The sequence below is a fragment of the Cetorhinus maximus genome, chromosome 18 (genome assembly GCF_964194155.1).
Source record: "Cetorhinus maximus chromosome 18, sCetMax3.hap1.1, whole genome shotgun sequence".
Taxonomy (NCBI): Eukaryota; Metazoa; Chordata; class Chondrichthyes; order Lamniformes; family Cetorhinidae; genus Cetorhinus; species Cetorhinus maximus.
In genome coordinates this window covers 20,156,194-20,173,071 of record NC_135896.1, presented here as the reverse complement: position 1 = coordinate 20,173,071, position 16,878 = coordinate 20,156,194, and positions in this window count along the sequence as shown.

Below are 16,878 nucleotides of genomic sequence, written 5' to 3'. Positions count from 1 at the left end.
TTTGAAGTCATAGTAGAAGAGGTATTGGATAACAAAAGAATTTCACAATCACAAAATCACTCTAAACTAATAAATGGACTTAATCTAACAAAGGCACAATACCCTATCAGTGAGAATATAATAAAATACTTGGCCAGAGGCAGATTGGAGTAATATCAGTATAGGAACAGCTTAGTAAGAAACAGTTGTTATGGATTTAGAAGAGGAAGTCCTGCCCGAACATCCTCCTTGATTATTTCAAGGATTTGGTAGATAAAGTAAATCATGAGCTGATTGAATATTTCTTTAGAGCTTTTGGAAAGCTTTTGACAAAATTCCACGTGAAAGTCTTCTAATGATAGTAAATGAATTCAAGATTGGAAACTGAATTAGGTAAGATGGAGTTTAATAATAAGGAAACAAAGTACTTATGTGAGCAACCGTGACTAATTTGAGGGGGGCAGAGGGAGTTGATGATGGGATGGTGGAGGTGATGGTAAGTAGAACCCTCAAATGCTTAATGCTAGAAACCCTATTGTTTGTGATCATGCAAATAATGTGGATACTAAACCAATTCAAATCTGCTCAGATTTACTGATGAGGTAAAAATAAGATGAGCAAAGGATCAAGCAAATGACCTGAAAAGGATTTAGATTATTTATGGCATTGTGCAAACACTTAGCAAGTGAAATTTAGCACTGGTAAATGTTATACATGTGTTCGTAGAAATGTGGGACATAAGCATAGCATGAAACTGAATTAAGTAATATGCTAATTAGGATGTACATCTAAGAAAGAGATATGTCTTTTTTAATGCCCAGGTAATGTACAAATTTCAATAATTACTGTAGATTGCTAGGATATAAAATTATAACAGTAGTGTACAAGGCTACAGATCTTAATGCTAACCCTTTATGTATGATGCACTGACCAGACCACATTTAGAAAACAATGTTCAGTTTTGGTCCTCATACCCCCAATTTTTATGTAGCTATGTTAGAAAGGGTACAAAAAACACAAGGAGGAATATTCCCAAGTGGAGATGGGAAATTTTACAGTAATGTAAGCTTCATGGCATAGAAAGAAAGCAGGGAAACCTTAAATCATATGAAATACTCAATGGAATAGATAAAGTAATGTAAGATTATTCAGAGAAAGCCAAGGAAGTGGAATCAGAAGTGAATACATATAAATGAGTGAAAAATAAATTTAGAGTAGTTATATTAGAAAAATATCTTTACTTTAAGATGGATAAATATTTAGAATAATCAAGCATAGTCATTAAAGGCAACAATATAATTAGATGGAATGTTGGGAGAGTGAATGCACTGGCAGAATGAACTTTGATGGGCCAAATGGCCTTCCCTTATCCCTGACCTGAACTAATCCTGACGGCATTGTTACACCTAACTAACCTAAATGTATTATACAAACGCATTATCTAATTTTTGTGTTATTTTGAAGATATCTGTCGCTTGATGTTTTGTGGTCTTAAAGTGTGCAAAGAAACTGTGTTCTTGACAGCAAAGAATTCCCCCATATACTTTCTACAATGATTTGACTATTTTTGTGATCATGCAACCTTCAAGCAAAGTAGAATTTGTGGGCTACATAGTGAACGCTTGAAGCAGAGTTTGCTTTAAAAGAAACAAAATAAATTAGAAGCAATTTGAGGTAATTTTTCAAAATTGCCTAGCTTCCTACATATTCTTGAAAAAATGCTTCTCATCAGAAGGTTACAAGATTTAAATTCCGATGGTTTGATAGTTATTACTTCCAATGTTTCAGCTCTTTGTGCAGAAAATTGTCAGTGTCTTGTTCCAATTAGAAATGCTATTACTGGGAAGACCAAATTAGGGCTCTGAAGATAGGGTTCAGCAGCTCCACTAAGAACTCCAGATGCCCCGCAGAGAAATAAGTAAGTCACCTTAAGTAGCAGATGAGGCCTGGGAGCAAAGCACTATGGTTTCCATTGGCAACATTTAAAAGAAAGAGCTCATGCGATACTGTGCAGTGTATTATGCCAAAGAATGTCTTAGTAAATAGGATTGCAGTTTACCAACTCAGTGTTACTTGTGTGGCCCTATAACAAATGGCAATATATTTCATATTTTTTTTGATGTAACACAATCAAGTTGACCCCTGACTGTTTATCAAAATGAAATTTGGGGTTCCTCCAAGTGGTCTCATGCTAATGGATTGATACATTTTGAGAGCATCACAATAGTTAAATGACTTAGACCAATGACTATTATACAAACATTTCCACAAATTTATGGAAGATCAACAAAACAAATCATTTTCTAGGTACTGTAAACCTTTGATAAAAGAAGAAATGTAATATTTGGCAAAGCAATTTCCAATTGCCATTTTGTGTATTGTGAGATGCCATCATGTGACAAGTAGTATTTCACAAGACACATTGTGGAAGTAATGAGATTGATTGTGATGTAAAATCCAGGACTCTTGAATTTCAAGACTTCCAGGGATTATAAGACATAGGAGCAGAAATTAGGCTTTTCGCCTCACCGAGTCTGCTCCGCCATTCAATCATGGCTGATAAGTTTCTCAACTCCATTCTCCCGCCTTCTCCCCGTAACCTTTGATCCCCTTACCAATCAAGAACCTATCTATCTCGGTCTTAAATACACTCAATGGCCTAGCCTCCACAGCCTTCTGTGGCAATGAATTCCATAGAATCACCACTCTCTGGCTAAAGAAGTTTCTCCTCATCTCTGTTCTAAAAGGTCTTCCCTTTACTCTGAGGCTGTGCCCTTGGGTCCTAGTCTCTCCTACTAATAGAAACATCTTCCCTACGTCCACTCTATCCAGGCCTTTCAGTATTCTGTAAGTGTCAATCAGATCCCCCCTCATCCTTCTAAACTCCATCGAGTATAGACCCGGAGTCCTCAAACGTTCCTCAAATGTTAAGCTTTTCATTCCTGGGATCGTTCTCGTGAACCTCCTCTAGACCCTCTCCAGGGCCAGAACATCCTACCTGAGATAAGGGGCCCAAAATTGCTCACAATATTCTAAATGTGGTCTGACCAGAGCCTTTTAGATCATTGACACTTGTACAACTGCCTGCTCAATAGGAATGTCATGGCTTGTGAAAAATCAGTTATGACATGTTGTAAAATCCTTTTCTAGTACTGTGGAAAATCTACAAAGGAAGATTTAATTCAAATATAGAAATTTGATTCTGGTGACCAAAATAGAACCATTTGTTACTAAAAGTACAGTTAAGTTTCCAAGAGAAATTATGGGATTGGCAATGTTATTGTTCATTGGCACTTCAATAAAAAAAGAGTTTGTTGTATCCTTAAAAATAAATCATTGTGACATATCCTACTCAGGACACAAGGATACAAGCAATGCAGACGCAACTGTTGGCTATTTTGGTTGATTGAAATAACATGGAGGAAGAATGCAACATAATACAAGTTGAGCAAAAAATGAACTTTAAATTAGATAAATGTGAGGTGGTGCACTTTGGAAAAAACAAGATCATCAATTACACTTTAGGAAATAAGAAACTGCATTGGATAGAACAGCAAAGGGATCTAGGGGTACAGGTGAGGAAAGCAGGTGAGGAAATCATTAAAAGCAGTATCATAAGTCGAAAAGTAATTAAAATGTGAACAATATACTAGGCTTTATTTCAACAGCTATAGAATTTTAAAATAGTGAAGCTATGTTAAACTTGTGTAAGGACCAGGGCTGCGCTTTAGTTACGGACGCCGTTCTACAAAAAGAACGGAGAAGTATGGGAGAAAGTTCAAAAAAGATTTATTAGGATGGTGTCAGTACTGGGAGGTTACAGCTATCAGGAAGGATTAAACATGTTGGGGGTTTTATCTTTGGAGAAAAGAAGATTTGGAGGTGACCTGATAGAGTTTTTTTAAAATTATGAATGGGTTGGACAGGGTACGAGAGGTAATGTTTCCATGGCCTGAATTTTTTGCTTGTCGGGCGCGCGCAATCAGCAGGTCCTGGAGCCCACAGGAAACAGGACCCTGACCGCGATTGGCCCCCAACAGCGATTTCATGCTGCCTGGCTAATTAACGGACAGCCAGCATGAAACGTGCACTGAGAGAGGCTCAGTTCTGCCAGTTGGGGGGGGAAGACGGTGGGCGCCGACGTCACGGTAGGTGCCGGTGAGGTTTCCAGGGAGCTCCACGAAGGCAGGCAGCTGCCTCAGGGAGCTGCAGACCTCCACAGAATAAACAAAACAACAAAAATGCTGCAAAATATGCCCATGCAGCACAATCAAGCACCTGAAAACATGCCTCATTAATAAAACCAATCCCCAGATATCTCTTTTTATTTTATTTCCCCACGGAGATTTCATCCCGCCCTGGTTCAAGGTGTTGAGCAAAAATGTAAAGGCCGCCTGGCCGATTGGCCCGGCCGCCAACGTAGAAGTGGACGGGCCGTGAAAAATCGCTTTCAATTGCCTCCTTAATGGGCTTAATTGCCCAAGTAATTGTCAGCAGGTGCACTTCTGACTGCCGTGCACCCGCCAAGTGTGATATCGCACGAGTGCGTGATGACGTTGGAACACTCGGCCCGATGTCATTTCGCGATTTTTCGCGGCCGGACAGTCCAGGCACACGCCCACCCACAGGACATAAAACTCTGGCCCAAGTGTTGGAGAATCTAAAACTAGGGGCCATAAATACAAGATAATTACTAATAAATCCACTAGGGAAATAAGGAGAAGCTTCTTTATTCAGTGAGTGGTTAGAATTGAGAACTCGCTGCCAAAGGAAGTTGTTAAGGTAAATAACAGTGTAAATACCAGTATAGACTCGTTACACCAAATGGCCTGTTTCTGTGCTTTGTATTCTATGTAATTCTATTAAATCAGAGTTAAATAAGAAGTTTTTATTAAGTTTAAAATACAAACTTGATCCCAGGAAGTGAAGATAGTATTTGTTACTTTGATAATATCACAGGGAGGAAAGTGGTAAGGGACCTTGGAAAAGAAGTTGCCATCCAGGCCAGCACCAGGGATTGTACAAACAGATTATAGGAACACAAGGAGCAGTTGTTGCATGGAAGTCATTGCAATAATAGCAACAGTATGGCCTGGTACAAGAAAAACTACAAAGGGAAGCTTGGTTGACAGACACTAAGGAGCGAGCAACAATAATCAAGTGAGGTTAGCAAAGAACTGTTATTGTTGCACCCCTGCCACATTTGATTCGAGTGGTAAAGTTGAAGTTAAGTTTGAGTTTTGGTGAAATATTTATGGGCAGCTTTTTCTGGTTGGCGAGCGGGTGTGGGGCCCACTCGCTGATGCGTAAAATGATGTGGGGTGACATCGGGCGTACATCCCAATGTCACCCCACGTCATTTAGGTTTTCAGTTCAGCGGGCGCGCAGCTGACTTGGCTGCGCACCCGCTGACCTGTCAACTGCCTATTAAGGCCAATAAAAAAATAATTGAAATAATTAGTGGACCTGCCCGTCCAACCTTAAGGTTGGCGGACAGGTGAAGAGCCCAGGCAGGCTTCTGAAAAAGCATGAAACTTCATCCACGGGCAGGATGAGGTTTCATGAGGGATTTAAAAATTTCAGAATATTTTTAAATAAGTTATGAACATGTCCCAACTCATGTGACAGTGTCACATGAGGGGACATATCAGTAAAAATGTTTCTATACTTTAAACTGGTTTTCACATTTGAGCCAATCTTCCTGAGGCAGCGCTTTGCCTCAGGGAGATCTGTGTGCTCTTCCTCGCGCATGCGCAAAAGAGCACACAGACCTGCTCAGGGAATCCCCCACCGCCCACACAGGGAGCACATAGCACTTCCTGGCGGGCGTCATGCTGGGCGGGCCTTAATTGGCCCACCCATGTAAAATGGCGGCGCGCCCCCAACAGGGGGTGCCGATTGGGAACCCGCCCGCCCGTGCCCGCTCCCTCACAACCCCCCGGGCAGGGGGAAGATCCTGCCCTATAGCTTTTTTAAATGCATTTGAACAAACATCAAAAAGCAAATTAGACAAGCAGCATTTCCCAATTTGGCTTGAACACCAGGTGCGACTGGATTGATACTCTCATGATACGGTGATGATGAAGCTAGGATGTCATGACAGATTCGAGTACAGACAGGTGTCAAAATGTGTAAGCAATATGCTTTTTTAAGGATTTCAAAGTAAAGGCACTGGATTTTAACACCCAAAAACAGGTAGGTTTGGATTACATCAGAGGTTAACATTTTATCTTCCCACACCTGACCTCATCTCATCTCAAACCCACCAACTTCTGGGTTTAACTGAGGTGTGAAAAGAGAGCAGCCAGCCATCTCACTCCCAGGAGACACTTTCAATATCTTAATGAGGTGAGCAGCCTGTGTAATGAGCTTGAGGTATCAGACAGGTTTCTTACTTGAAACAAATAACTTTGTTACGGAGCTCTTTTAGAAGCTACACACTTGAACCAGGTCCATGACTAGAAAGCTCCGACCCTAAGATTACCAACGCTGAGGGCTCATTTGTCAGTACAATCACGAGGCCCCTGAAGGGAGTAGGAAAGGTTATATCTACAATCACTATATTTCCTCCCCCTTTAGTTTTTTTACATTTCCTATTTACAAAAAATATTTAATCCACAACATATACGTATAAACACAGGTCATGTGATTAAAGATGAAGTCTCTGTGGTGGTTTTCTAATTCGGATAAAATGGCGTAGCTCCACCACTTGAGATTCTCCCACTGGATCGACATGATCAGGAACTGCAGCATCAGGGACATCCTTAGACAATGGCAGTTCAGTATTAGGTAATTCAACAGAAACATCAGGTATGTCTATTCTAGGTCGATCTGCTGTCTCAGGGATTAAAGGTTTGACATAAAGTACAGGTGGAATAACTGGTTGGTGGAATGCCTCTCTACTCCCAAGATGATCCATACATTTTCGAACAATCCAGTCTTCCACTTCCACTTGGAATGACAAGGGTCCAGTCTCAGAGACAATTATACCAGGAACCCAACTAGGACCATTTCCAAAATTCTGCATGAAAACTGTATCTCCCACAGTAAATCTTTGAGCTTTGCTATGAATATTATGATTCAATTTCTGACTACTTTGATTCTTCTCTGCCTTCCCCTCTCAGTTTGGAAGCACCAGACTTAACCTTGTATGAATGCGGCGTTTCATCAATAATTCAAACCATGTTGAACCTGTAGTTGCATGAGGAGTGGTATGATAATTGAGAAGAAAAGGGCATGTAATAAAGCAATGGAGGGTGAAATTGAGGCTGCCAATCAAATGGCCAAATGTTTTGCTCCTGTTGATCCTGTGATCAGGACATTATGCAGGTATGCGACTATATGGGGAAGTCCTTGCAATAGGCTTTCCATGGTCCTTTGGAAGATTGAACATGCAGATGATACACCAAAGGGTAGATGTGTATATTGGTACAGGCCCTTGTGCGTGTTGATGGTTACATACTCTCTAGACATGCTGTCCAGTTCTGTAATGTTGGTATGCATGGCTCATGTCCAGTTTGATGTAGGACATTCCTCCATCTAGCTTAGGGTACAATTTTTTCTATCCTTGGGATAGGATATTTATTAAGTTTGGCAGCCTTGTTCACAGGTAATTTGTAGTCTCCGCAAATGTGAATAGTTTGATCTGGTTTCATCACAGGGGCTATGGGCACTGCCCATTCTGAAAATTGTACTGGTTCGAATGTGCCTAGCTTCTCTAAGTGGCACAATTGCTGGAGACTTCATTAAGGCTATTTCACATTCTTCTGTTAGATCTTACATGGCATTTCTCTTTTTACATAGCCTTTTATTTTCCTTTATATATGTTTATCTCTTTTTTAATATGTAAGTTTGATTGTCCCATATGTCTTTGAAACTGTATCTTCCTCAATATAAAAAACTTCCATGGTGCCAATATTACCAGTAACATTTGGGGAAAAATAAACACATTCCTTAGCCTTGATTATCTGGCTAGTTGTAAACATTCTGAGATCCCTTTGAAATCCAAATATCCCTTCATTTATCTAAAAATGCAAATCCCCTTCACACCTTACATGCTAAGCCAGCATCCATGTTTACTCATTAGCATGTCAAACACCTAGGGCAGAATTTTGCCTTTGGTGGGCGTGCGGGCCCCACCAGCTCAGCGGTGGGCTAACAGCCGACCCCCGTCACCAAAACGTCCCGCTGGGGCTCCTGGCCTGCTCGCCAGCCTTAAGGTTGGATGGGCAGGTCTTTAATTATCTTAATTAGCCTGTCGATGGCCTTAATTGGCCATTGACAGGTCGGCGGGTGGGCAGCTGATTTCGCTGTCCACCCGCCTTCCTAAAAATTTAAAGGGGGTTCCTCCTAACGTCATCTCGCATCATTTTCCTGTCGGCGAGCAGGCCCCGCCCCCCAAATCGCCAACGGGAAATTTCAGGCCCTAGCTTCTTTTGATGATTTAACTTGCAGTCTACTTGACTCTCAATGTAATTAAATCAAACACAGACAAACCCAAGTATACGTACCCCCATAAACCTACTTCATAATAAACTAGAAAAATATTATGCAAAAAATGTTACTTTTATGACAGTTGCCTATAAGACACAGTTACTGTGGCAATGCCCTTTACCTGTATTGACCCTCCAGTGTATGTCTTCAGTTGAGCCATAGTTTGCTCCAGATTCAGTAGCTGGGTACCTTCATTTAGGTACTTAAACATGTGTTCTCCCACCACTGTGGACAAGGCTCCCATGTCTACCTTCATGACTAGAGGCTTCCCATTCTCTTGGAGGGCGACAGTTATTGGTTCAGTTTTCACTGCTTTGACATTGTATAGGGAATAGATATCAGTATCAGCAGCTTTTGGTTCTGTTATATTGTGCTCTTCAATCATCTGCTGCCTGATTGGCTGTCTCAATTTCACCCTGCATTACTTTGTGTGCCCTTTTTTGTGCCAGTAATGGCACTCTGCCTCCTTAAACCTGCAGGTTTCAGGTACATGGTTACCCCCATATTGGTAACAGGTTGACTTCTGAATCACTGCTGTGATGCTTCCACTATGCCTTTTGGTTTTTCGAGCAGCAGAGACTGCCTCCCGCTTTACGGTTGTCTCTCTGGTTTTTGCACCATGCCCACACGCTATGTTGCACACTCTATAATGCCTGTGAGTCCCACTCAGCTCTCTCCATTGCTACCGCTATTTCCATGCCGCGCTTAAAATCAATGTTAACTTCTGGAAGTAAGAGGTGCTGAATGGCATAATTGTGAACGCCACAAGCCAACTGGTTCCGCAACATGTCATTGAGTGAATCTGCGAAATTGCAGTGCTCAGTTAACTGTTTCGACTTCGCAATATAAATTGCGACGGACTCTCCCAGGCCCCTTATTGTGGAGTTAAACTTAAACCTCTGCATAATTACCGGTGGCTTCAGCTGAAAATGTGTCTTCGCGAGGTCTACCAATTCGTTATAAGATTTAGAATTGGATGTGTTCGGGGCTGTCAGACCACGGATGAGGTTATATATCTTCCTACCACAGAAACTGAAAAGAATTGCTTTCTGCTGCTCCTTCACTGTTATTTCATTTGCCACAAAATAAAAACCCAGGCGCTCAATGTACTGGCTCCAGTCTTCCATGGACGAATCATAAGCGTCAATTCTGCCAAAAAGTTCTTTCCTTAAGAATTGATGTACTCACATTCACGAGGTGAGGTGCAACGTCGGAGTTATTTATCCTTGTTGCCAAATCTAATGAACTTGAGGTACCGGAAGAATTCTTATTTGAAACAGGTAACTTTATTACAGAGCTCTTTCAGAAGCTACATACTTGAACCAGGTCCATGACTAGACATCTCCACCCCTAAGATTACCTGCGCTTAGGGCTCATTCATCAGTACAACCATATGACCCCTAAAGACAGTAGGAAAGGTTATACCTACAATCACTACACTCTGATTTCTTCTTTTATAGGTTTATTCCTGGCTGGCTGTGTTCCCAGGCCTTGGGAGGTGAGGACATCCTAGTGAAGAAGGTAAGCACTTTCAGTGCTCCATTCTTGGCCCCTGAGACTCCCTCTCCAACAGGCCCTCCTCCTTACAAAGATTCTGAGGGTCATGGAGAGGACCTCCTGACCAAGATCAAATCACCCTGGGGCTGTGGATGGTTAAAAGAACTGTAAACAAAAATAACTAAATGTAATGAATGGCCCCCAAATGAAGAAATTACTGACAAAATTCTAATTTTTGTAGCATTTACTTTAACACAAATCAGAATCCATGTAAATTTAATATGAATTAACAGATAAATCATACTCCAAATAAAAAGATAAACTTCACTTTAAACAGTTTATGCAACAAACATACGCTTGCAACCACAAGCACCCAGATAACTCCCTGCAAAATGTGGAACTATATAACTGCACAGTTCCACAGCCTGTTCTTTTTTAAGCAGAGTAGATCAAGAGTCCTAACTGACAATAATATTCACCTCCAAGTTTCACAGGTTCGATTATCATCAGCAAGACAAACTTCTATTAACTTTCTCTCCATTGGGTCACAAGAGCCCTGATGGTGCTGCTTATCAGATTTCCTTGTTAGCCAACCAACCAATACCAGCCCCCCACCCCCCCCCCCACCCCCACACCCCCCAACCACACACACACACACACCCCACCTTTCACAGTTTGGTCATTTCTGGTAAAACACCCAGCTCTTCAACCTCTGAACTATTCACATAGGTTCCAGGTTTTAGAAATTTTTTAGCTAGCTCACACAGTGCTTGCAATAGTTCTGGTCTCCTTTTCTGCCAAACAGAAAAACTGACCTCTTCCTGAGAGGAATTTACTTCCCCTGCTTACTGTAATTCTGCATAGTTCTTTTTCTGTCTCTGTGTGCTTTCTTTTTGTAACTACATCTGTGTGCTGATCTCTTTCTACCTTCAGCTCTCCTTTGTGGCTATAGCTCTCCTTTGTGTTTAGTCACATGGTGTTCATATGTTAACTTCCTTCCTGTTGGCACAGCTACCAGGTCAAAGACCACCAGGTCAGATGGGCCAGTATTGCTTACTATCCAAAAATAATCACAATTGACAACTTTACAACTGATGCAAATGCTTGAAGTTCATTTTCAAACATTATCAAAAACAATTACAGGTTCCACAAACATTTTAAAGAAATTACAACATTTCTTTACGGTACTCCTTCCAGGTCAAAGGATTTTACAAGATTGACTACCACCGCTGGATCGCGAAGTGGAACATCACTCCCCACTCCTCCTTCCCCGGAATCAGACATCTCTCCCCCCACCACAAGTTGGAGATCAGATGGTCCTGGTCCTGCTGCCTGTTCTGGAATGCTCCTCACCTGCTTCAATGTCAAGCCTGTCAATCAGACTGATTTCCACAGGAAAACTGTCAAGGCAAAAGATGCATTTTATGCATGCCCTGCCAGGCGTGTTGTTTCCAGCTGAGGTGCAGGTGGGCATCTCACCACCTTCCCACCCACCCCTGAGCTCACCCCCATAATATTCAAATAGGTAATCAAGGGTCAATTAGGCTTGTTACCAAGCCAACTGACCCTGATAATATGCTGCCCACATCATAAAATGCTTGCCCCCCCAGCCTCCTCGTTCCTAACCCCCCACAGCCTTAAATCCAAATCCCCCCCACCCCACCCCTCCCCCACCCCCACCCCTCCCTGACCTTCTGAAACTCTCCCTGCCCAAGATCCTGGGCTTAGTGGCTTCGTGGATCCATGGGCCTTCTCACTCCTCTTCCTGTGGTCCCAGCAGCGGCCGCTAATGCACTTTTGGTGTTGCTGGGGCTGGCGGAGCTGCTGGCCAATTGGATTTGCCAGCAGCTCCAGAGGGGCAGAAGCCTCACACTGGCCCCGTTAAGCCTGCGGGCAGGCTGGCGTGGACTGGGTTGGCTCAATGCCAACTTTACTTCTGGGTGTAGTGGTGGTGGGGGCAGCCATCCACGTAAAATCCATCTGTCAAATCCCCCCACACTGCCCCAGGGTTTCCTGTCTGAAACTCCACCCTCCTGCCTACATAACCCACCCCTGTTCATACCCAGTTACCCTGCGCAAACACTGCTTGCATTTCTTTTACTCAACTGTCCAACTTTACTATTTACAGCATCACTGAAATGGTTTGGAAACCGGTGCACATCAAAATGATAACTAACTAGGAATTACGCAAATTGCTTGCAATTATTGTTTACCTCATTCTCATTATCAGAGAATTTAAAAGATATTGCAGAGATATGGGCATGGCTGACCATCCCTAATTGCCCTCAAGAAAATGGTGGTGACCTGCTGAAGTGCTGTAAGTAGGCCTACAGTGCTGAAAAGTAGGAATTTCCAAGATTTTGACCCACTGACTTTCAAATTGCAAATAGTCCCTTGGTTATGGCTGGAAATGTATTCCCATTCCACAGTGGTACAAGTTTGCCATTTTAGTTCAAGTGATTTTATTTTTTTTAAATGTTGCATGTGACAGTTTCCCTTAGTTTAGCAAGATTAAAGAAATAAAAGTCCACAACAACCAGTGAGAACCATCTTATTAGAATTGCCATGGCATCAACAATGTCTATAGTGTAAGATCAGATATACTTTGTTTTGGGTGTAAAGTTAAAGATTTTTAAAAAACTAACTGTGCATTCACACTACAATTTTAGTGTCACTGTGAAGCCAAAAACAGCTTCACTAATTGTGGATTGTTAATTGGGTGCAAAGGCTCGAGTGACCGCCACAAAGCTGAGTAAAGCTCTGTCCCTATTGGGTCCTAGTGCCAGATAGTGGCTGCATTTACACTATAGTTATAGCACAGGTGTGAAGGAATATAGTTTTATAGCCATACTGCATTTGTGGTGTGGATGCACTTTAAGCTGCCATTATAAACCTCCCTAAATTCCTCAACCTTTACACACTGAGTTGTTCTCAATTGCTCATATTACGATTCAGTGGAACAGGGTTTCAGCTGAGAAAGAAAATGCAGATAGTCAGCTCACTGAAATGACTGTAAGGTCTTGTCAATTTAATTGTAGCTGTGCGGGAGTCACCCAACTGCTGCTGGAGCGACCAAAATGCAATGATTCTTTTCACTTTCAAGTATTGGGACGTGCCATACTGAGCCATACAGACTGAATAGCCTCAACCCCTTCTCATCGCTGTGCTGACTTCATAGTGCCAACTGGCCGCAATGTTATTGGGCTAATGAGACAGAAACAGCCAGAGTACCCGCTTTGATTGCGATCCAGTGACGCTTGCTGGAAGTTTTCTATTATTTATTCATGCTATGTGGGTGTCTAATTGCCCTTGAGAGGATGGTGATGAGCCACCTTCTTGAGCACAACTGAGTGATTTGCTAGGTCATTTCAGATTGCTGTCACACATAGCTAATTTCCTTAACGACACAATATGTATTTTTTTAATGACAATCAAGTAGGCCATACTTTTCAAGTCCAGATTTGATTTTATTAACTTAATTTAAATTACCCAGTTGCCATAGTGCGATTTGAACTCAGGCCCCTTAATTATTAGTCCAGACCTCTGCACGACTAATCCAGCAACATAGCCACTGTGCTACTATACCCCAAATGAGAATACTCTTCAGGGTCAAATGATGCTCACTGATGAAGTTTACGCATGAAGAAGGTTCATTAGGGTGACGTATTAGAGGGCTGATGATGCCCAGGGAACCATATGCCATCAGGAGTGAAAGAGAGAACAGAAAAAAAGGAAGAAAAGAATATAAACAAACATTCAATAAGAATTGATTCATCTCACCCTGAGCTTGTAAGGAAATCATGAAAATCACTGAAAACTGAGATTAAAAACTCTGTGGAACATTTCAGATATGGTTTATCCCCATCAGGAAATCATTTCATTCGAATTTTGACAACACAAACATAAGACTTTATTATTCCTGATGTGTTAACAAAATGTGTTTAACACTCCGAACGCAATATTGCCAAGCTATGTACAGGTCAAGAAATGATTTGCATACATGAGAAATGTGGTTCAAATTAAGTGCGACCCTGTGCTAGTGGAGTCGCAGGAAAGGAATTTAATAGTAAGTCAAGCCCTTGATCAGACTAATTAAATAAGCTGACTTGAGCAAGTGACCCCAGCAGTACCCATTGTGCCTTTGGTTTTGTGACAATAACATCACTCCACCAGCAGGGTAAAGTGAGTCTGATCAGGAAGCATTTAAAAGTCCTATCATGGTTGATTATGATTGCTGCCTACTGTAAAATGGCTCTCAGTATGCTAAAAGATATACTTATCTTTAAATGAACATAAAGAGGTGCACTTTAATGCAATAATTTTCTTTCCTTTGGTAAATAAAGGGATATTCATACCAGCTGGAGGAAATCTTCCAGCTCTGCTGAAATCAATTTGTTTTAGCGTTCCGCTGTCCTACTTCGATGAAATTGAGACAATTACATGTAAGAATATTATAATCTATTTTTTTTTTCATTTAAACAACCATTTTCCTGTCAGAGAAAACCCATTTGGAAAGAAAAGCAGCGGGAGAATCTAAGATCAGCTGTGCTAGTCCTGCAATTACTGTAGCCAGTGGAAACAGGGTAGAGTTACAGTCCAATTGATGGTTCACAGAGACTCTCAGCTCCACTTAATGTCACAGCTGGATGGAGAAGCCAATAGCTGCACTGGTTATTATTCTTATTTGTTCCAATGATCTGATGCCACTCTTCATCAGATGTTTTATAGTCACTCTGCATCTTTGTTCTGCTTTTAAGATGGAAGCCCAATTTACAAAATAATTACAGCTTTACAATTATGACTTTTTCTTCATTTTCACCTTCTGGTCTATCTATGGCATCCACCGCCTGGCTAGGAAGGTGTGGCGGTTCCAGTTGTGGTGGCAACTCTACATTTACATCTGCCAACACCATGGTCCTGGGTTTAAAAAAAACGGGCAGGGGGAGCAGTTGGCTACCAATCACGTGAGCTCTGGAGCAGGAGCAACGTGGGAGGTGTGGGGCAGGGAAGCCCGGCCAATCTTTCCATAAATTTTCCCTGAATCCCGCCCAGTCAGGCGGAAGTGAGAATCTGGCAGCAGAAAGCAGGGAACCATGGTAACGGTCCTGGCAGCCACTTACATGATGAAGAGAGGCTCTGGGTGCAATTGGGAGAGGGTGCAAGAGGGTGGTGTGGTAAGAAGCCAAGGGTTAAGGGAGGCCTGAACTCCTGGCCCAGGAAGAGACTTAAAATAATATTTTAGAACATACTTTTATGCGGCCCCTCCCAGATCTTGGCCCAGCTCCTGACGGGCCTGGTCTGACAGGGAAGCTGTCACAGCTCCCCCTGTCCAACTAAAACTGCGGGTCTGCCTTTCTGTGGGCATCCCTCATGTGCACTCAGAGAGTGTGGATAACAGCAGAATATGGTGAGTAGACAGCAGAATCAGTGGGGGAAAATTGCGCCCCTCATTTTCACTGCTAACCCTGCCCAGTTTTTGCCAGGTGAAGGGAACTAAAACCGGGGCCAAACAGTCAAAAATAAGATCTCAGCAAATTTTCAAATGTTTCATCAACAGGTGGCGTGGGGGTTAGGGAGTGCAAGGTGGGAAATGGGAGCAGCAATTGGCAGTCAATTGCTGGAGCATTACATTCTAAAGCATTCAGAACTTAACACTGCTTTACATATTACTTTCAATCATCATGCATTTTACTTAGACAGTATTTGCAGCAGCATCTTCTTTTTCTATGTCTTTCGCTCTGTATAGTTGTGATATGGCACTGGTGAGGGGGAACATCTTGCTGTGATATGTCGCCAAGAGTAATGTTCACATACTTGTCCAGCCTTAGGTGGAATCTGAACATCATTTGCTCCAATTGACAAATGACTATTGATGCCAGGAGATTGAGCTTCAGGAGGTGGCCACAGTGTGCTTGTGGCTTTCCAGATTGCTGTTCAGAATGGTTAGATCTGGGAGCAGAAGTATGCCTGGCTGACCAAAGTTTCTCGAGATGAACGGTCAACATGAGGCTGATCCTAAAGCCAGAGCTTTAAGTTGTCTCTAGTGCATTGCTCAATTACTTCGGTTTTTTTCTTTGGCTTTTATTATTTGCAAGCCTTTGGCTTTTAGAGTTAAAAAAAAATACAACAAAAAATGCAAATTTTAAAGCCAGTGCTTGTAGAATATGCTGAATGACCTCCTTCTGTGCTGTAAGATTTCTTGATTCTAAGAAATGAAAACAAAATACAATCATTTGTAACGGAGTCTCCATTTTATAGTGTCACAACCATGTAAAAGGAGTGTCTGTACAGTGGCCTGTGAGCTAAGAATGTGTGTGTGTCGATATGTACCCCATTTTAATTTGAGTCGTTCAATTTAAAAATAACCCAGCAGACAAGCTTTAGTCTTAAACAAGATAAAGTTTATTACAAAATTACTGCTGAAAGTTATTTCAGTAAAAGTGATAAAGTCATTAACTAAATTACAGATACAAAGGTTAAAATGCAGATAAAGGAAAAAGATGCTTAAAGATCAGGGGCAGAATTCTCTGGTCGGCAAGTGGGGGCGGGGCCCGCTCGCTGATGTGTAAAATGACACGCGGTGATGTCGGGCGGATGTCCCAGCGTCACTGTGTGTCATTTAGATTTTCAGCTTGGCGGGCATGCAGCCGAATCAGCTGTGCATCCACCGAACTGTCAAAGCCTTATTGAGGCCATTTAAATAGTAATTAATTCAATTAGCTGCCCGTAAGGTTGGCGGGCAGGCGAAGAGCCCAGGCGGCCTTCGCATTTTTCATGAAACCTCATCCACGGGTGGGATGAGGGTTCATGAAGTGCTCTAAAAGTCAATAAAAAATTGAAAAATAATTCGTTCACATGTCCCAGCTCATGTGACAGTGTCACGTGAGGGAACATGTTTTAAAAGTTTTC